Genomic DNA, 16,725 nt, shown 5'->3' on the forward strand with positions numbered 1-16,725 from the left:
ACTCGGTCATGGCTTGAGTCTCAGGCAAGGACAGCGGATAGGTACGACCACGAGGTGGTGTCTTATCAGGTATCAATTCAATTGGACAGTCCCATTCCCTATGAGGAGGTACGGTATTTGCTCACTGCTCAGAGAACACGTCGGCGAACATCTGATATTCCTTGGGAATGGCAGAAGAAACTAATGGAACTGTCTTTCTTACAGGTCGAATTTTTGGAAGACAGAATTTCTGACAGTCCATACCCCATGACAGAATCTGCATAGAACTCCAATCAATCCTGGGATTATGTTGACGCAACCAGGGTAGACCAAGAACAATTTCTTGAGAGGCCTCTGAGACCACCAGAAATTTTAAGGACAGAATGAAGTGCCCCAATTCGGACCAATACCAGTTGAGTCTCCTTGGTGACAATCCCATTAGTTAGAGGGCGTCAGTCTATAGAGGTCAGAGAGATGGCATGGTTTAGAGATGAACAAGGAATCTGAAATTTATCTATGAAACTAGACGTTATGAAATTTCCGGCTGCTCCCGAGTCAAGTAGAGCAGTAGCAAAGACAGGTTTGGGTTTAAGATCCAATGCTAGGGTAATCGTGAAATCTTTAATTTTTGGAGACGGGCTCATAACTCCTAACTTGATGTCTCCAGGGTCAGTTAGGATTTGGCATTTCCCGGTTTACGGGGACAGGAGATCAGCAGGTGACCTGACTCTCCGCAGTACAGACAGAGGTTCTTTTGCATTCTTCTCTGACGTTCTTCTTTGGAGAGGTGTGTATGATTCACCTGCATAGGCTCCTCTTCAGTAGGAGAAGGAATGGGATGGGTAGAAATGGAGGGGGCAAGTGACCTTTGCTGGTCAGTTCTGTGTTTTTCAGCCTGACATTCCCTGAAGCGTAGGTTAACTTTGATACACAACGAAATCATGTCGTTCAGATTAGTAGGAAGCTCTCGAGTGACTAGATCATCCTTTAGTCGGTCTGACAACCCATGCCAGAAGGTCGAGGTGAGGGCTTCCTCATTCCATTTGAGCTCTGATGCTAAAATTTCAAATTGCACGGCATATTGACTGACAGGACGGACCCCTTGTCTCAGTGTCATGATGTTTGATGATGCTGATACAGTACGCCCAGGTTCATCGAAAATCCTCCTGAAAGATGACACAAAGCCTGTGTAATTATCTAGCAGCGGATCTGAGCGCTCCCAGAGTGGGTAAGCCCATTCCAAGGCCTGGCCGGATAACAGAGAGACTATATAAGCCACTTTAGTTCTTGCAGTTAGAAAGTTGTCAGGCTGCAGGGTAAAATGTATGTCACACTGATTTAGGAATCCTCGGCAGAGTTTAGGGTTGCCGTCAGATTTACTTGGTAAAGGAAGATGTAAGCGGGGAGATGATCTGCCTCCTGTATTCCCAGACGCTGATGTGGATGTAGATGCTGGTACTACAGGGGTAGAAAAGGAAGTTTGCAAACTATCCTGTCGCTTGGACATCTCTTGCAGAAATTGAGCCATCTGATGCTGCATGTTTTCCAGATTTTCTAAACGACCAGAAATGCACCGGAACAAATCCACTCCTGACTCCTGGTCCGTGGCCAGCTCCATGGGGCCAGTGCAAACTGTTATGTTCTGGGTTTTGTGGACCCGGGGTGGTAGCAGGAGCGATCACAGAAGCGGGTTTGAATAAAAAACGAGTTTTTTTAATAAGTGCTTGAGTAGACATAAAATATGGCAGTAAATAAAAGTCCAGGAATATATAAATGTGCACAAGAGTTCTGTGGTGGGAGTAATGGGTTAATGTCCAAGTAGAAACAATTAGAACTGTCCAGGTGTGCAGGTAGTGAGACTGAAAATAATCAAGCGGGTATGCAGGTAGTGATGCAGGAAATAATAAGCCAGGTATGCAGGTAGTGAACTAAGGCAAATGAGCAGGATGTCAGCAGGCTCAGGCACTCAGGTATGGGCAAGGGTGATGGAGGAAGCGGGGTAGTCCAGTGGAAGCTAGGAGCTGACAGGCAGACTGGCAGACAGCGAATTCACAGGAACAGGATAAGCACAGATAACTCCCTCTCAGCTAGGCTGAGATACACGTTGCACTGGCAAAGAAGGAAGGCACTGATCCTTCCTAAATAGTAAATACCCCATGCCGTGCTGTTACTGGCCAGAGGGAACATGTGACTCACCAGGATTGGCCAGCCGCATCACATGGCCAGAAGGCAAGATAGCGGCACCCATGCCAAACAGAACGGAGACGCCGCCAGGCCTTACCAGCGCAGAGTAACAACAGGCCCGCACAACAACGCGCGCAGCCAAAGCCCCCCGCCAGACACCAGCTCCGCCACCAGACAGCCCGCACCACAACGACCTCACAGGTAACACTCGCCTAGCGCCATGCTGAAATACCCTGGCCATGACACCTATCTCATATTTATCTCATATCTATCTTATATCAATCTATCTCAGGTCTCCTCTCCCATTACTCCTTACACAGAGAGGCAGTAACTCAGGTCTCCTCTCCCATTACTCCTTACACAGAGAGGCGGTAACTCAGGTCTCCTCTCCCATTACTCCTTACACAGAGAGGCAGTAACTCAGGTCTCCTCTCCTATTACTCCTTACACAGGGAGGCGGTAACTCAGGTCTCCTCTCCTATTACTCCTTACACAGAGAGGCAGTAACTCAGGTCTCCTCTCCTATTACTCCTTACACAGAGAGGCGGTAACTCAGGTCTCCTCTCCTATTACTCCTTACACAGAGAGGCGGTAACTCGGGTCTCCTCTCCTATTACTCCTTACACAGAGAGGCGGTAACTCAGGTCTCCTCTCCTATTACTCCTTACACAGAGAGGCGGTAACTCAGGTCTCCTCTCCCATTACTCCTTACACAGAGAGGCGGTAACTCAGGTCTCCTCTCCCATTACTCCTTACACAGAGAGGCGGTAACTCAGGTCTCCTCTCCCATTACTCCTTACACAGAGAGGCGGTAACTCAGGTCTCCTCTCCCATTACTCCTTACACAGAGAGGCGGTAACTCAGGTCTCCTCTCCCATTACTCCTTAAACAGAGAGGCGGTAACTCAGGTCTCCTCTCCCATTACTCCTTACACAGAGAGGCGGTAACTCAGGTCTCCTCTCCCATTACTCCATACACAGAGAGGCAGTAACTCAGGTCTCCTCTTCCATTACTCCTTACACAGAGAGGCAGTAACTCAGGTCTCCTCTCCTATTACTCCTTACACAGAGAGGCGGTAACTCAGGTCTCCTCTCCTATTACTCATTACACAGAGAGGCAGTAACAGGTATCTTCTCCTGTTACTCCTTACACAGAGAGGCAGTAACTCAGGTCTCCTCTCCTATTACTCCTTACACAGAGAGGCAGTAACTCAGGTCTCCTCTCCTATTACTCCTTACACAGAGAGGCGGTAACTCAGGTCTCCTCTCCTATTACTCCTTACACAGAGAGGCGGTAACTCAGGTCTCCTCTCCTATTACTCCTTACACAGAGAGGCGGTAACTCAGGTCTCCTCTCCTATTACTCCTTACACAGAGAGGCGGTAACTCAGGTCTCCTCTCCTATTACTCCTTACACAGAGAGGCGGTAACTCAGGTCTCCTCTCCTATTACTCCTTACACAGAGAGGCGGTAACTCAGGTCTCCTCTCCTATTACTCCTTACACAGAGAGGCGGTAACTCAGGTCTCCTCTCCTATTACTCCTTACACAGAGAGGCAGTAACTCAGGTCTCCTCTCCTATTACTCCTTACACAGAGAGGCAGTAACTCAGGTCTCCTCTCCTATTACTCCTTACACAGAGAGGCAGTAACTCAGGTCTCCTCTCCTATTACTCCTTACACAGAGAGGCAGTAACTCAGGTCTCCTCTCCTATTACTCCTTACACAGAGAGGCAGTAACTCAGGTCTCCTCTCCTATTACTCCTTACACAGAGAGGCAGTAACTCAGGTCTCCACTCCTATTACTCCTTACACAGAGAGGCGGTAACTCAGGTCTCCTCTCCTATTACTCATTACACAGAGAGGCAGTAACTCAGGTCTCCTCTCCTATTACTCCTTACACAGAGAGGCGGTAACTCAGGTCTCCTCTCCTATTACTCCTTACACAGAGAGGCGGTAACTCAGGTCTCCTCTCCTATTACTCCTTACACAGAGAGGCGGTAACTCAGGTCTCCTCTCCTATTACTCCTTACACAGAGAGGCAGTGACTCAGGTCTCCTCTCCTATTACTCCTTACACAGAGAGGCAGTGACTCAGGTCTCCTCTCCTATTACTCCTTACACAGAGAGGCGGTAACTCAGGTCTCCTCTCCTATTACTCCTTACACAGAGAGGCAGTGACTCAGGTCTCCTCTCCTATTACTCCTTACACAGAGAGGCAGTAACTCAGGTCTCCTCTCCTATTACTCCTTACACAGAAAGGCGGTAACTCAGGTCTCCTCTCCTATTACTCCTTACACAGAGAGGCAGTAACTCAGGTCTCCTCTCCTATTACTCCTTACACAGAAAGGCGGTAACTCAGGTCTCCTCTCCTATTACTCCTTACACAGAGAGGCAGTAACTCAGGTCTCCTCTCCTATTACTCCTTACACAGAGAGGCAGTAACTCAGGTCTCCTCTCCTATTACTCCTTACACAGAGAGGCGGTAACTCAGGTCTCCTCTCCTATTACTCCTTACACAGAGAGGCAGTAACTCAGGTCTCCTCTCCTATTACTCCTTACACAGAAAGGCGGTAACTCAGGTCTCCTCTCCTATTACTCCTTACACAGAGAGGCAGTAACTCAGGTCTCCTCTCCTATTACTCCTTACACAGAGAGGCGGTAACTCAGGTCTCCTCTCCTATTACTCCTTACACAGAGAGGCAGTAACTCAGGTCTCCTCTCCTATTACTCCTTACACAGAGAGGCAGTAACTCAGGTCTCCTCTCCTATTACTCCTTACACAGAGAGGCAGTAACTCAGGTCTCCTCTCCTATTACTCCTTACACAGAGAGGCAGTAACTCAGGTCTCCTCTCCTATTACTCCTTACACAGAGAGGCAGTAACTCAGGTCTCCTCTCCTATTACTCCTTACACAGAGAGGCAGTAACTCAGGTCTCCACTCCTATTACTCCTTACACAGAGAGGCGGTAACTCAGGTCTCCTCTCCTATTACTCATTACACAGAGAGGCAGTAACTCAGGTCTCCTCTCCTATTACTCCTTACACAGAGAGGCGGTAACTCAGGTCTCCTCTCCTATTACTCCTTACACAGAGAGGCGGTAACTCAGGTCTCCTCTCCTATTACTCCTTACACAGAGAGGCGGTAACTCAGGTCTCCTCTCCTATTACTCCTTACACAGAGAGGCGGTAACTCAGGTCTCCTCTCCTATTACTCCTTACACAGAGAGGCAGTAACTCAGGTCTCCTCTCCTATTACTCCTTACACAGGGAGGCGGTAACTCAGGTCTCCTCTCCTATTACTCCTTACACAGAGAGGCAGTAACTCAGGTCTCCTCTCCTATTACTCCTTACACAGAGAGGCGGTAACTCAGGTCTCCTCTCCTATTACTCATTACACAGAGAGGCGGTAACTCAGGTCTCCTCTCCTATTACTCCTTACACAGAGAGGCGGTAACTCAGGTCTCCTCTCCTATTACTCCTTACACAGAGAGGCGGTAACTCAGGTCTCCTCTCCTATTACTCCTTACACAGAGAGGCGGTAACTCAGGTCTCCTCTCCTATTACTCCTTACACAGAGAGGCAGTAACTCAGGTCTCCACTCCTATTACTCCTTACACAGAGAGGCGGTAACTCAGGTCTCCTCTCCTATTACTCATTACACAGAGAGGCAGTAACTCAGGTCTCCTCTCCTATTACTCCTTACACAGAGAGGCGGTAACTCAGGTCTCCTCTCCTATTACTCCTTACACAGAGAGGCGGTAACTCAGGTCTCCTCTCCTATTACTCCTTACACAGAGAGGCGGTAACTCAGGTCTCCTCTCCTATTACTCCTTACACAGAGAGGCGGTAACTCAGGTCTCCTCCCCTATTACTCCTTACACAGAGAGGCAGTGACTCAGGTCTCCTCTCCTATTACTCCTTACACAGAGAGGCGGTAACTCAGGTCTCCTCTCCTATTACTCCTTACACAGAGAGGCGGTAACTCAGGTCTCCTCTCCTATTACTCCTTACACAGAGAGGCGGTAACTTAGGTCTCCTCTCCTATTACTCCTTACACAGAGAGGCGGTAACTCAGGTCTCCTCTCCTATTACTCCTTACACAGAGAGGCGGTAACTCAGGTCTCCTCTCCTATTACTCCTTACACAGAGAGGCAGTAACTCAGGTCTCCTCTCCTATTACTCATTACACAGAGAGGCAGTAACTCAGGTCTCCTCTCCTATTACTCCTTACACAGAGAGGCGGTAACTCAGGTCTCCTCTCCTATTACTCCTTACACAGAGAGGCGGTAACTCAGGTCTCCTCTCCTATTACTCCTTACACAGAGAGGCGGTAACTCAGGTCTCCTCTCCTATTACTCCTTACACAGAGAGGCGGTAACTCAGGTCTCCTCTCCTATTACTCCTTACACAGATAGGCAGTGACTCAGGTCTCCTCTCCTATTACTCCTTACACAGAGAGGCGGTAACTCAGGTCTCCTCTCCTATTACTCCTTACACAGAGAGGCGGTAACTCAGGTCTCCTCTCCTATTACTCCTTACACAGAGAGGCAGTAACTCAGGTCTCCTCTCCTATTACTCCTTACACAGAGAGGCAGTAACTTAGGTCTCCTCTCCTATTACTCCTTACACAGAGAGGCAGTAACTCAGGTCTCCTCTCCTATTACTCCTTACACAGAAAGGCGGTAACTCAGGTCTCCTCTCCTATTACTCCTTACACAGAGAGGCGGTAACTCAGGTCTCCTCTCCTATTACTCCTTACACAGAGAGGCGGTAACTCAGGTCTCCTCTCCTATTACTCCTTACACAGAGAGGCGGTAACTCAGGTCTCCTCTCCTATTACTCCTTACACAGAGAGGCAGTGACTCAGGTCTCCTCTCCTATTACTCCTTACACAGAGAGGCAGTAACTCAGGTCTCCTCTCCTATTACTCCTTACACAGAGAGGCAGTAACTCAGGTCTCCTCTCCTATTACTCCTTACACAGAGAGGCGGTAACTCAGGTCTCCTCTCCTATTACTCCTTACACAGAGAGGCGGTAACTCAGGTCTCCTCTCCTATTACTCCTTACACAGAGAGGCAGTGACTCAGGTCTCCTCTCCTATTACTCCTTACACAGAGAGGCAGTGACTCAGGTCTCCTCTCCTATTACTCCTTACACAGAGAGGCAGTAACTCAGGTCTCATCTCCTATTACTCCTTACACAGAAAGGCGGTAACTCAGGTCTCCTCTCCTATTACTCCTTACACAGAGAGGCAGTAACTTAGGTCTCCTCTCCTATTACTCCTTACACAGAGAGGCAGTAACTCAGGTCTCCTCTCCTATTACTCCTTACACAGAGAGGCAGTAACTCAAGTCTCCTCTCCCATTACTCCTTACACAGAGAGGCAGTAACTCAGGTCTCCTCTCCTATTACTCCTTACACAGAGAGGCGGTAAATCAGGTCTCCTCTCCTATTACTCATTACACAGAGAGGCAGTAACTCAGGTCTCCTCTCCCATTACTCCTTACACAGAGAGGCAGTAACTCAGGTCTCCTCTCCCATTACTCCTTACACAGAAAGGCGGTAACTCAGGTCTCCTCTCCCATTACTCCTTACACAGAGAGGCAGTAACTCAGGTCTCCTCTCCTATTACTCCTTACACAGAGAGGCGGTAACTCAGGTCTCCTCTCCTATTACTCCTTACACAGAGAGGCAGTAACTCAGGTCTCCTCTCCTATTACTCCTTACACAGAGAGGCGGTAACTCAGGTCTCCTCTCCTATTACTCCTTACACAGAGAGGCGGTAACTCAGGTCTCCTCTCCCATTACTCCTTACACAGAGAGGCGGTAACTCAGGTCTCCTCTCCCATTACTCCTTACACAGAGAGGCAGTAACTCAGGTCTCCTCTCCTATTACTCCTTACACAGAGAGGCGGTAACTCAGGTCTCCTCTCCTATTACTCCTTACACAGAGAGGCAGTAACTCAGGTCTCCTCTCCTATTACTCCTTACACAGAGAGGCGGTAACTCAGGTCTCCTCTCCTATTACTCCTTACACAGAGAGGCGGTAACTCAGGTCTCCTCTCCCATTACTCCTTACACAGAGAGGCAGTAACTCAGGTCTCGTCTCCCATTACTCCTTACACAGAGAGGCAGTAACTCAGGTCTCCTCTCCTATTACTCCTTACACAGAAAGGCGGTAACTCAGGTCTCCTCTCCTATTACTCCTTACACAGAGAGGCGGTAACTCAGGTCTCCTCTCCTATTACTCCTTACACAGAGAGGCGGTAACTCAGGTCTCCTCTCCTATTACTCCTTACACAGAGAGGCGGTAACTCAGGTCTCCTCTCCTATTACTCCTTACACAGAGAGGCAGTGACTCAGGTCTCCTCTCCTATTACTCCTTACACAGAGAGGCAGTAACTCAGGTCTCCTCTCCTATTACTCCTTACACAGAGAGGCAGTAACTCAGGTCTCCTCTCCTATTACTCCTTACACAGAGAGGCGGTAACTCAGGTCTCCTCTCCTATTACTCCTTACACAGAGAGGCGGTAACTCAGGTCTCCTCTCCTATTACTCCTTACACAGAGAGGCAGTGACTCAGGTCTCCTCTCCTATTACTCCTTACACAGAGAGGCAGTGACTCAGGTCTCCTCTCCTATTACTCCTTACACAGAGAGGCAGTAACTCAGGTCTCATCTCCTATTACTCCTTACACAGAAAGGCGGTAACTCAGGTCTCCTCTCCTATTACTCCTTACACAGAGAGGCAGTAACTTAGGTCTCCTCTCCTATTACTCCTTACACAGAGAGGCAGTAACTCAGGTCTCCTCTCCTATTACTCCTTACACAGAGAGGCAGTAACTCAAGTCTCCTCTCCCATTACTCCTTACACAGAGAGGCAGTAACTCAGGTCTCCTCTCCTATTACTCCTTACACAGAGAGGCGGTAAATCAGGTCTCCTCTCCTATTACTCATTACACAGAGAGGCAGTAACTCAGGTCTCCTCTCCCATTACTCCTTACACAGAGAGGCAGTAACTCAGGTCTCCTCTCCCATTACTCCTTACTCAGAAAGGCGGTAACTCAGGTCTCCTCTCCCATTACTCCTTACACAGAGAGGCAGTAACTCAGGTCTCCTCTCCTATTACTCCTTACACAGAGAGGCGGTAACTCAGGTCTCCTCTCCTATTACTCCTTACACAGAGAGGCAGTAACTCAGGTCTCCTCTCCTATTACTCCTTACACAGAGAGGCGGTAACTCAGGTCTCCTCTCCTATTACTCCTTACACAGAGAGGCGGTAACTCAGGTCTCCTCTCCCATTACTCCTTACACAGAGAGGCGGTAACTCAGGTCTCCTCTCCCATTACTCCTTACACAGAGAGGCAGTAACTCAGGTCTCCTCTCCTATTACTCCTTACACAGAGAGGCAGTAACTCAGGTCTCCTCTCCTATTACTCCTTACACAGAGAGGCAGTAACTCAGGTCTCCACTCCTATTACTCCTTACACAGAGAGGCGGTAACTCAGGTCTCCTCTCCTATTACTCATTACACAGAGAGGCGGTAACTCAGGTCTCCTCTCCTATTACTCCTTACACAGAGAGGCGGTAACTCAGGTCTCCTCTCCTATTACTCCTTACACAGAGAGGCAGTAACTCAGGTCTCCTCTCCTATTACTCCTTACACAGAGAGGCGGTAACTCAGGTCTCCTCTCCTATTACTCCTTACACAGAGAGGCGGTAACTCAGGTCTCCTCTCCCATTACTCCTTACACAGAGAGGCAGTAACTCAGGTCTCGTCTCCCATTACTCCTTACACAGAGAGGCAGTGACTCAGGTCTCCTCTCCTATTACTCCTTACACAGAGAGGCAGTAACTCAGGTCTCATCTCCTATTACTCCTTACACAGAAAGGCGGTAACTCAGGTCTCCTCTCCTATTACTCCTTACACAGAGAGGCAGTAACTTAGGTCTCCTCTCCTATTACTCCTTACACAGAGAGGCAGTAACTCAGGTCTCCTCTCCTATTACTCCTTACACAGAGAGGCAGTAACTCAAGTCTCCTCTCCCATTACTCCTTACACAGAGAGGCAGTAACTCAGGTCTCCTCTCCTATTACTCCTTACACAGAGAGGCGGTAAATCAGGTCTCCTCTCCTATTACTCATTACACAGAGAGGCAGTAACTCAGGTCTCCTCTCCCATTACTCCTTACACAGAGAGGCAGTAACTCAGGTCTCCTCTCCCATTACTCCTTACACAGAAAGGCGGTAACTCAGGTCTCCTCTCCCATTACTCCTTACACAGAGAGGCAGTAACTCAGGTCTCCTCTCCTATTACTCCTTACACAGAGAGGCGGTAACTCAGGTCTCCTCTCCTATTACTCCTTACACAGAGAGGCAGTAACTCAGGTCTCCTCTCCTATTACTCCTTACACAGAGAGGCGGTAACTCAGGTCTCCTCTCCTATTACTCCTTACACAGAGAGGCGGTAACTCAGGTCTCCTCTCCCATTACTCCTTACACAGAGAGGCGGTAACTCAGGTCTCCTCTCCCATTACTCCTTACACAGAGAGGCAGTAACTCAGGTCTCCTCTCCTATTACTCCTTACACAGAGAGGCAGTAACTCAGGTCTCCTCTCCTATTACTCCTTACACAGAGAGGCAGTAACTCAGGTCTCCACTCCTATTACTCCTTACACAGAGAGGCGGTAACTCAGGTCTCCTCTCCTATTACTCATTACACAGAGAGGCGGTAACTCAGGTCTCCTCTCCTATTACTCCTTACACAGAGAGGCGGTAACTCAGGTCTCCTCTCCTATTACTCCTTACACAGAGAGGCAGTAACTCAGGTCTCCTCTCCTATTACTCCTTACACAGAGAGGCAGTAACTCAGGTCTCGTCTCCCATTACTCCTTACACAGAGAGGCAGTAACTCAGGTCTCCTCTCCTATTACTCCTTACACAGAGAGGCAGTAACTCAGGTCTCCTCTCCTATTACTCCTTACACAGAGAGGCAGTAACTCAAGTCTCCTCTCCTATTACTCCTTACACAGAGAGGCAGTAACTCAAGTCTCCTCTCCTATTACTCCTTACACAGAGAGGCAGTAACTCAAGTCTCCTCTCCTATTACTCCTTACACTGGACGTCATATATGAGAGAAATAAAACCGTATGTGATAACGCTGAGACAGCTGAGAGTGTTATGTACATGAAAGGACCAGTGTCAGAGATGTTAGTGACTATGACAATGATAATATATATCAGTATATAAGAACCTGATATCTGAAGAGTATATTTATGATAATATGCAATGTGTCTCAGTGGTTACAAATGTATTCAGCGTAATCTAACCTGCCGGTTTACGGGAAACTTATAGTGATGACCCAGTATTGGTGATTTCACCGCACCCATGTGATGCGAGAAAGCTGCGAATGCGCAGGTGTTCCGATAAATGTCCATTAAACAGATGTATTAAGCTCTATATGAACCTACCATTTGTAATGGACACCGGCAGACGGAGCGCAACACTCCACGCTAATGTACTACCATTACCCGGCTCGCAATTTCCATTGGATAGATAAGTAAAGCAATGCAGCCGCATAGTAACCCAATTACACTCATATAGCATCTCCGTGGCACCACATAGCCCCATTATATATTCATTGTTCCCCCAACAGCTCAGGTTTTCAGGAGTTCCAGGATTTCTGTCTGTGGAAACAAGTAGGATAAATGTTAACCTAGCAAGTAGACAGGGGCGTAGTTATAATGGGTGGAGGGTGCGCAGGGCCGCACCGCACACCTAACACCCATATTATACTTACCTCTCCGGAGACCCACGTCAGGGCCGGTATCAGAGCTGTAAAAACGTCTGGTAAATGGCAGCTGCGGCCATTTCCCGGTAACCTGCGCATGCGCTATAGACTCTCGGCACGCTCAGTGCGCTGCAGGCCACAGGACTGAGAGGGGGGGCCCGTGACGGAGACTGCACACAGGCCCCCTCCTCTCTTTAAACGCCCCTGCAAGTAGATAAAGTCACCAGAGCATGAAAAAAAGAAATCCTGAAGACATGAACTGTCGGGGATTTAAAGGCGGCATTTGGGAGGCACTGATATAGACTCAGACAATTTATCCCTGATACTGGTGCAGCCCCTATGGATTCCTCGTACAGACGGACGTCAGGCAGCGTATGTTCCTGCTGTACTTTCTAGAGAGCTCTGTAATCCTGATGCTGGTGCGGCCCCTATGGATCCCTCGTACAGACGGACGTCAGGCGGCGTATGTTCCTGCTGTACTATCTAGTGAGCTCTGTAATCCTGATGCTGGTGCGGCCCCTATGGATCCCTCGTACAGATGGACGTCAGGCGGCGTATGTTCCTGCTGTACTATCTAGTGAGCTCTGTAATCCTGATGCTGGTGCGGCCCCTATGGATTCCTCGTACAGACGGACGTCAGGCAGCGTATGTTCCTGCTGTACTTTCTAGAGAGCTCTGTAATCCTGATGCTGGTGCGGCCCCTATGGATCCCTCGTACAGACGGACGTCAGGCGGCGTATGTTCCTGCTGTACTATCTAGTGAGCTCTGTAATCCTGGTGCTGGTGCGGCCCCTATGGTTCCCTCGTACAGACGGATGTCAGGCGGCGTATGTTCCTGCTGTACTATCTAGTGAGCTCTGTAATCCTGGTGCTGGTGCGGCCCCTATGGATCCCTCGTACAGACGGATGTCAGGTGGCGTATGTTCCTGCTGTACTATCTAGTGACCTCTGTAATCCTGATGCTGGTGCGGCCCCTATGGATCCCTCGTACAGACGGACGTCAGGTGGCGTATGTTCCTGCTGTACTATCTAGTGAGCTCTGTAATCCTGGTGCTGGTGCGGCCTCTATGGATCCCTCGTACAGACGGACGTCAGGCGGCGTATGTTCCTGCTGTACTTTCTAGTGAGTTCTGTAATCCTGGTGCTGGTGCGGCCCCTATGGATCCCTCGTACAGACGGATGTCAGGTGGCGTATGTTCCTGCTGTACTATCTAGTGACCTCTGTAATCCTGATGCTGGTGCGGCCCCTATGGATCCCTCGTACAGACGGACGTCAGGTGGCGTATGTTCCTGCTGTACTATCTAGTGAGCTCTGTAATCCTGGTGCTGGTGCGGCCTCTATGGATCCCTCGTACAGACGGACGTCAGGCGGCGTATGTTCCTGCTGTACTTTCTAGAGAGCTCTGTAATCCTGATGCTGGTGCGGCCCCTATGGATCCCTCGTACAGACGGACGTCAGGCGGCGTATGTTCCTGCTGTACTATCTAGTGAGCTCTGTAATCCTGGTGCTGGTGCGGCCCCTATGGTTCCCTCGTACAGACGGATGTCAGGCGGCGTATGTTCCTGCTGTACTATCTAGTGAGCTCTGTAATCCTGGTGCTGGTGCGGCCCCTATGGATCCCTCGTACAGACGGATGTCAGGTGGCGTATGTTCCTGCTGTACTATCTAGTGACCTCTGTAATCCTGATGCTGGTGCGGCCCCTATGGATCCCTCGTACAGACGGACGTCAGGTGGCGTATGTTCCTGCTGTACTATCTAGTGAGCTCTGTAATCCTGGTGCTGGTGCGGCCTCTATGGATCCCTCGTACAGACGGACGTCAGGCGGCGTATGTTCCTGCTGTACTTTCTAGTGAGTTCTGTAATCCTGGTGCTGGTGCGGGCCCTATGGATCCCTTGTACAGACGGACGTCAGGTGGCGTATGTTCCTGCTGTACTATCTAGTGAGCTCTGTAATCCTGATGCTGGTGCGGCCCCTATGGATTCCTCGTACAGACGGACGTCAGGCGGCGTATGTTCCTGCTGTACTATCTAGTGAGCTCTGTAATCCTGGTGCTGGTGCGGGCCCTATGGATCCCTCGTACAGACGGACGTCAGGCGGCGTATGTTCCTGCTGTACTATCTAGTGAGCTCTGTAATCCTGGTGCTGGTGCGGCATCTATGGATCCCTCGTACAGATGGACGTCAGGCGGCGTATGTTCCTGCTGTACTGTCTATTGAGCTCTGTAATCCTGATGCTGTGTAACGGATCACCTATTTCTGGTGCAGCCTGGTATCTAACTCACCATGTGACCGACTTTATGCGGATGGGATGGAGACCCTCATATATACATGGGGTGAGGGTCTCACTGTGTGTGTAATGTACAGTATTTGGAGTAAGGAGGCCAGAGGGGAGGCACTGAGTCCGGTTTAGTGTATGTTATATGGAGCTCACACACCCACAATTACTCATGTCTAAAAGATTGTACTTACCCGGGAGTTCACACACAGATACAACTCAATAGCCTCTTAGTGTGCACCAAGATGTAGAAGACACGCTGCCCTGTGCTAGATACACTACACTAGGCAAATCAGGAGACTGTACTGGGATCGGATGGCTAGCTCTGCAACATCGGGCGGAGTACAGGATAAACAAGCCATCCTGAGATCCTCATATCAAAACAAGTTGTGACACAACAGACAGGAGGGAAGGGCTGAGGCTGCCAGCATCCGAAACATGCCTGCAGAAGTGGGACACACACATACACTGTATCTTTCTGCAAACACACTATAAACTGTGTGACCCATATCACTGACCCCCACCCAGTCACAGCAACTGAGGGTCGCAGTCAGCTATACTTTACATGGATGGTGGGAACCGTTACATGAGACATTCATAGCAAAACAACACTTCACAGAGTCTTCTACAAAGAGGAAGTATCTGTGACCGTATGCAACAATAACGTAATACATAACAATAACATAACAATAGCACCAACGACATAAAACACAGCAGTAACACCAATAACATAATAACATAATAATACACAGCAGTAACAGCAATAATATAATACACAGCAGTAACACCAAATACATAATACATAGCAGAAACACCAAATACATAATACACAGCAGTAACACCAATAATATAATACACAGCAGTAACACCAATAACATAATAATACACAGCAGTAACACCAATAACATAATACACAGCAGTAACACCAATAACATAATACACAGCAGTAATACTAATAACATAATACACAGCAGTAATACTAATAACATAATACACAGCAGTAACACCAATTACATAATACACAGCAGTAACACCAGTAACATAATAAAACACAGCAGTAACACCAACAACATAATACATAGCAGTAACACCAATTATATAATACATAGCAGTAACACTAATAACATAATACACAGCAGTAATACTAATAACATAATACACAGCAGTAACCAATAACATAATACATAGCCGTAACACCAGTAACATAATAAAACACAGCAGTAACACCAATAACCTAATACACAGCAGTAACAAGAATAACATAATAATACACAGCAGTAACACCAATTACATAATACAAAGCAGTAACAGCAATAATATAATACACAGCAGTAACACCAATAACATAATACACAGCAGTAACACCAATAACATAATACACAGCAGTAATACTAATAACATAATACACAGCAGTAACACCAATTACATAATACACAGCAGTAACACCAGTAACATAATAAAACACAGCAGTAACACCAACAACATAATACATAGCAGTAACACCAATTACATAATACATAGCAGTAACACTAATAATATAATACACAGCAGTAACACCAATTACATAATACATAGCAGTAACACTAATAACATAATACTCAGCAGTAACACCAATTACATAATACACAACAGTAACACTAATAACATAATACACAGCAGTAACCAATTACATAATACACAGCAGTAAACCAATTACATAATACATAGCAGTAAAACTAATAACATAATACAAAGCAGTAACCAATAACATAATACACAACAGTAACACAAAAAAAAATAATACAAAGCAGTAACCAATAATATAATACACAGCAGTACACCAATAACATAATACTCAGCAGTAACACCAATTATATAATACACAGCAGTAACACTAATAACATAATACAAAGCAGTAACCAATAACATAATACACAGCAGTAACACCAATAACATAATACACAGCAGTAACACCAATAACATAATACACAGCAGTAATACTAATAACATAATACACAGCAGTAACACCAATTACATAATACACAGCAGTAACACCAGTAACATAATAAAACACAGCAGTAACACCAACAACATAATACATAGCAGTAACACCAATTACATAATACATAGCAGTAACACTAATAACATAATACACAGCAGTAATACTAATAACATAATACACAGCAGTAACCAATAACATAATACACAGCAGTAATACTAATAACATAATACACAGCAGTAACCAATAACATAATACATAGCCGTAACACCAGTAACATAATAAAACACAGCAGTAACACCAATAACCTAATACACAGCAGTAACACCAATAAAATAATACACAGCAGTAACAAGAATAACATAATAATACACAGCAGTAACACCAATTACATAATACATAGCAGTAACACTAATAACATAATACTCAGCAGTAACACCAATTACATAATACACAACAGTAACACTAATAACATAATACACAGCAGTAAAACCAATTACATAATACATAGCAGTAAAC

At 47.2% G+C, this 16,725-nt stretch overlaps 1 protein-coding gene across 1 annotated transcript in view; it reads right to left on the reverse strand.

The window, feature by feature from the left end:
- The window catches only part of LOC148443173 (solute carrier family 66 member 2-like), a 140,212-nt gene extending 125,640 nt beyond the window's left edge, over positions 1-14,572 (reverse strand). The window contains exon 1 of the mRNA XM_088463124.1: positions 14,423-14,572. The gene's annotated coding sequence lies outside the window, so the exon portion shown is untranslated. The remainder of the gene's footprint in view (positions 1-14,422) is intronic.
- Positions 14,573-16,725: the final 2,153 nt, after the last annotated feature.

The sequence above is a fragment of the Taudactylus pleione genome, unplaced genomic scaffold (genome assembly GCF_031769625.1).
Source record: "Taudactylus pleione unplaced genomic scaffold, aTauple2 ptg001318l, whole genome shotgun sequence".
Classification (NCBI taxonomy): domain Eukaryota; kingdom Metazoa; phylum Chordata; class Amphibia; order Anura; family Myobatrachidae; genus Taudactylus; species Taudactylus pleione.